This window comes from Protopterus annectens, chromosome 16.part0 (genome assembly GCF_019279795.1).
Source record: "Protopterus annectens isolate FY-2018-M chromosome 16.part0, PAN1.0, whole genome shotgun sequence".
NCBI classification, from domain to species: domain Eukaryota; kingdom Metazoa; phylum Chordata; order Ceratodontiformes; family Protopteridae; genus Protopterus; species Protopterus annectens.
Window position 1 is genome coordinate 358956398 of NC_056750.1, and position 6000 is coordinate 358962397.

The 6000-nt window shown below is 39.4% G+C and overlaps 1 protein-coding gene across 1 annotated transcript in view; it reads right to left on the minus strand.

Moving 5' to 3' along the window:
• SARDH (sarcosine dehydrogenase) overlaps window positions 1–6000 on the minus strand; it is a 2624838-nt gene that overhangs the window by 2418041 nt on the left and 200797 nt on the right. The window lies entirely within an intron of this gene.

The window sequence follows — 6000 nt, forward strand, 5'->3', positions numbered from 1 at the left end:
AAGGAAGGCAGTAATGTGTCCCGTTTGCCAGACATCCTTAATGTTTAGATATTATTTACTAAATTGCTTCGGTTCATGAGCAATGCTTCTTCTGTAAAACTGCAGCACTTACAGGAAACAAAACAGTCTAGCCCAGAGTACCGCAGAAGATAGCACTGTAAACATATTACCTTTACAGCATAAGAAAATTCCGCTCCAACATTCAAATACCTTCTATTACTTGGGATGTATAAAATAGACTTTTTATTATAAAATACTTAAAATCCTTAGCCTGTCAAAAAACTGAAATGTCTGGAGTGGTCCTAAGCTTTAACCACTACCACCACACCACCTGGAAAACTGACATTCTTATTGTCAATTAAAAAAAGTCCACAAGAGAGGTTTCCAAAACTTCCATTTAAATGTTTTACATCTTTGCTGGGAACAGTTCATCCCAGGAAGAAGATAATATTTTATGCCTTGTTAGCTCGGCATGATGTCTGTTCTCACTTACTGTGCCACATTGTTTTTTTTTACGGTATTCAGAACAGCTACTACTGCTGTAGCCTGAGGCACTACTACATAGCATGATGATGTACAAAAACTTTTAATTCCTCATGAACACAGTCCTGTCTCCAGACGGAGATGGTTACCTCATCTGAGCACTCTGAGACTTGCTGTTATTACTGCATATGGATAGGACAGGTTTACAAATTCAAGGAATGCAAAACCTCTACGATTACACGCATTCATGCCCATCTAGATGATTGCACAAAAATTATATCAGGCATTCTGCTTAGAAATTCTAATTTAAAAATGGATGCCGATTTTTCATAATTAAATCTAAAGTAATTGCATTCTACCAGGTCAGTATAATAACAAAGGGAACAGAAAATCTAGCAAGATTTAAGTAACTAAAAAATTGTAATGATCTGTTCATAACTCATCCAATCGAGCAGGCCTAGCTTCTTGTGGCAAGAATGAAAAAAGCTAACTGCTGCAACAAAAGTCTTAAGTATCAACATTTTACAAAATAAAAGAATATTTCCAGTTGGGAGAGTCTTAAAAGTTTTAATCCAATGTTATTCTCGCATCAAAAAACTAAAGCTTGGTCACTTCCAGTAGAGTGCTATCATGCCCCTCTTACCACTGCACATGTCTGCTGTTTCTGCAGCATTACTGCACAGTGGCCTGGCACTGTAGAAAGGGCTTCCACTCCTCCAGCACAAATTCGACATTATTCCTGCAGTAAAATTTCATTATTGCAAGGAAAGTTTTCAGCACAAAACCATAGCCCTCAGGGATATGACTAGTTACAGCTATGCAGATTAACAGTAGTGCAATATTTATCAAACAGATATTACGGGTCTTAATGGCCTTAAACATGACTGCAATTCAGGCATGGACAGGACATAGTTAGAGCATTAAACATAGCAGTAAGAATTGTGATGCATTAGGTCTGCGGTGTTTATCTGACTAAATATCAAAGATCAGTGGTAGGTAACAGTGGCAACTGACCGTCAGCTGCACAGGTGTCACAAAATAGTTAAAAAAAAAAAAAAAAAAAAAAAAAAAAAAGTAGTCATACCCTCATCACTTTTAACAGATTCCAATGTGTTTAGCAGGTTTCAGCATTACTCCTCATTTTCAAATTGTGAAACTCAATTTCATAGGGCTCAAAACAACAAAAACAGAAAAGCTACTTTTTCAATTTAATTCACCCGTCAAAAATGTACGTCCTCCATTAGGTGCAAGGTCCAGTTATATGGCACACACAGTAACAAGCAAACTAATCAAACTCCCAGTAATCTGGTGCATTTGAAACCATCCTTTATCCCCCAAAGAAAAGAACAGAACAGTATTTCTTTTTAAACATCTACTGAAGTGGGTCTGTATTTTGGCTCCATATTCCTCCCTGTGGTCGCGTGGGTTTCCTCCAGGTGCTCCGGTTTCCTCCCACATCCCAAAGACATGCAGTAGGTGGATTGGACACTCTAAATGGGCCATAGGTGCGAGTGTGTGCATGTGTGCGCCTTCTGTGGAAGGTTGGGCACCAGGCTGGCAACACGACACTGTAAAAACTCCACTGCCAATCATGAGCGGACAGATTATCTGCTGTGGCGATCCCTAACTGGGAAAAGCCGAAAGAAGAAGAAGATTATCTATGGGAATTATATTATTTAATTTTCCATCTAGATGAAAAGTAAATTAATGTTGAGCAGAATCTGAACTCGCATTCATTTGGAGAACAAGCCCACACACACACACACACACACACACACACACACACACTCACACATACACCTCGGTTAAAAGGAGAATTTCCCCTGCAGCAACCTCATCTGAAAATAATTTTTTCTCATAAAGTGACACTTTCATCCATTGTATAACACTGCCCCTCCCCAGTGACTGCGTCTACAGTGACAATACAATCTTTACATTGTGAACTACAAAGAACATACTGTACTTCAGGTATGGGCACTCTCTTTTGCCCCACAGTACTGTAACTGTTCAATTCATTGGTGGTGTACCAAAATTATGGTGAAGCTGGAGTGAAGAGCAAACTGAACAAATGCAGTTGTCAAACCATTCACTACTGCCCTGGAATAACTAAACGCCTGCACACCATCTTATACAGACTTCATTTTCTTAATCTTATTTTGTTGAAAACATGAACCATGTGACAAGCGGATACACACATTTGCCTTAGCAATTTCTCCTAGTGCAGTAAAGACTATTTAGTTAGAACACAATACTACCAAGCATAAGTACCACAAACCACTCTACGGCATTCATGGGTATTTCTGTCTCAGTTTTACCCTGCACTATGCCTTACTAGCTTAGGTATTACTGGAAAACAATTTCAGCTGTTACTAAACCCATATACAGGATTTTACAAGCATGGTCTAATGCACCCACAAAAAGCCTGTCCTAATAATGACCTCCTAGTTTAAACAACATGTAGACAAGCAAGCAGCAACCCCCTGGCTATCGGATATACCCCCTTAAAATGCAAGATACCCTATTACACCACATTCCTCGTGCGCTGAAAGACAGGGTTAATTAACTTCTACGATCTATACTCTGTTCTTCTAAGTGCTGTAGTGCACTTCCAAGATGCGACTGAATTCTTCAGGAATAAAAATGGAGGTTCTACTCCACACTGTCCCCGATTTAAAGTTCACATATTTATTTGAGAAGAGACTTTTAGCATGGCTGAAATGAAAAAGCAATGCCCTTGATCTGTGGAGGTTATTCTGAACTCAAAGGACTTCTAATTCAGTATAAACAGAATGAAATAATGCTTAAAGATATTGGAGTCTGAAGTGAAAGAGCCAGTTTGGAAACCGTGCAGACTGTCATCTGTATTTCATAAAAGTAAAGTCATTCAATAGCTGCTTTTCATCACATTTATGTGATCAGAAGTCTAGCTAAAAGGTTTCAATTTTAATGCATTTTGTTAATTTATTGATGCTCTATTGCCATCATGAGGCAGAGATGCAGAAATGCTCCCAACTCAAGTCAAACAACTGAAGGTCACAAAATATATTAGTATGCATGAATTTGTTAACTGCAAAAGGCACTTTTTCCTTCTGTATGTTAATTAAAATAATTAAAATAAACCATCTTTCACTGCCTAAGCATATTGCATCACCAGCTATTAATTCCTTTGTGTTTTTACTGTGTAAATTTCCAGATAAGATAGCAGAGCAATGCATATAAAGTGGTACCAAAAGAGAGGTCTATGAAAAGTATTGTATGTTCTCTGATCTGAAACATGGCTTTAACATAGTGCAGCTTAAAAGCACCTAACAAGGTCCTCTCTCTTCAGCATAAACCACAGCTAAGAGAAATAACTGTGTATAGTTGCTATATGCTGCTACCCTATCAGTAGCCCCTGTACCCTGCAGGACATACCTATATCCGTCCTAAATCTCAGATGCCAGTCAGTTCCCCCTAGTTTATTACTAGGCACATAATGATAGCAGCTACAAAACAAACAGGATGTCACACCAACCTGCTCACTGCAAGGGTGTGCATGTGGCTCTATGGAATTCGCTCTGTGGAATAACATGAATGAGCTGTATGCAGAAAAAGATCTTGTTATGGTATTATGGGGATGACACCAGGCTCGTCTCCTCATATGAAGAAATATCTGCAAGGAACAGGGTTATATGAAGCAGCTACTATCCTCCTGTTCTGCATTCCAGTTTTGAGGAAACATGCCTTTGATAGTGGTCTGCCATAAGTATTAGTCTAGCTGCCTCAGTAGGCCATTTAAGCCTAGCTAATTTCCCTTTTTATGCCTGAATTAACCTATCCCATTTGGTTATAGATTGAACTTACTATCACATGGTTGATAATTATATACTACTCTTAATGAGAATAACCGGGATCATACTATAGGTGGTCTGAGGAAGCCCATACATGGGATAAAGCTTTAGGAGCTGCCTCTCTGCATTATTAGTACAGTGAGCAGTCCTGTGGTAAATTGTTTCCCATCCATAGAAGCATGCTGCACTTGAATATGGACAGGATGAATTTTGTTCCATGAGGATGAGGATTCTGTTCCACAACAGAGGCCCTATGCGATACAGGCCTGACCCTCCAAACTGCTCTGTTGATATAGCAGAAGAGGTTTAGACCCCTAGCCAGAGTATTTCTGATGACATCTGACTTGCTGATGGGCAGTAAATCCATCACTGTAGGGACAGAAGATGCCTTGTAAGCCAGACAGAGGTCACTTATTAGCAGTCTGTAGGATACAGAGTATATGTACAGGATACAAATAATTCATGTCTCTTGCTCTATGCAGTTCAATAACAAGCATGGATTATAAATAATATACAACCTACTGACAGTTGTTTTTACAATAAGCACCTCCAACTTGCAGAGGAATGTCAGTATTAGTCCAGCACTATGTGATCTGTGGTGAGTGAGAAATGGCTGCAGGTGGACATCCAACAATCCCCCCAGATCTTCAGACATGCCCAGAGGTACAGCTACTTCACCATGTCAAGGACACCAGGATGCTCTGCAGAGAAAGAAGAGCACTTCAATCTCACCTCTTTCTGTGCAAGTCACCAACACATGACCCTTTTCACCCTAGTAAAAAAAGAAACCCCTTTTTGGGTCTCAGTAGAGGGTCTTCAAAAAAGGGAAAGAAAAGATGCTAAGAAGAAAGGAAAAACTTGATAAACTTGATCCCCCCCAAAAAGATAGTCTTGGTCCCACCCCCCCAAAAGATAGTCTTGGTCCCAAACTTGCATATGGAAAGTAAAGTATACTTAAGGGACTTTTACTATATCAGTGATCCTTTTACTTTAATCTTCAAGGTTATAGTGAATGTCCTGTTATAACAAGAATGAAATGCCCGAGTAAAGCACTAAACAAGGAGGTAAAAAGCATAGGTCAAGGGTGAGAGAACAAATGTCCTGAAAGACAGCAGTGGCAAACCCTGCCCTCACGGCTATGTTTAGTTTAGAATAACTTGAGAAAGTGTGAATAGATGACCTGATGGTGACTTCACAAAAACGTTGGGATGAGAAAAAGTTCCTGAAGCTGCTGCCCTCTTCAAGTACACCTGTTGGTGTGATCAGCATTGTAAATCTTGCAGGAGTAAAACTAGTCTGACCTGCTTCTCTGACAAAAGTGCACATATAGTTGCATTCTTTACCCGAGAATATTTGGTCACTAGAATAACACAAGTGTCTGAGCATGTTCCTTAGGTTCAGCCATTCTGCTCCCCTTTGATGGTTAAATTAAAAGACTGGAAACTAGGTTACTCAGTTTGGAAGCGATTAGATAATTTCAAACGGGAAGGAGGGACTAATCTTAAAAGGCATCACATTTGTCTGAAGCTAGTACACAAAGCCTGCAGCTCTAATATCCTTATAGATGGAATTATTAGTTAAAAGGAACACTATTTTCAAGGACACTGGGCCCACTAACTCAAAGGAAGATATACCAAATGTTTCTAGAACAAATCTAAGTTTCAAAGGAGTGGGGAGAAGGTCTTCT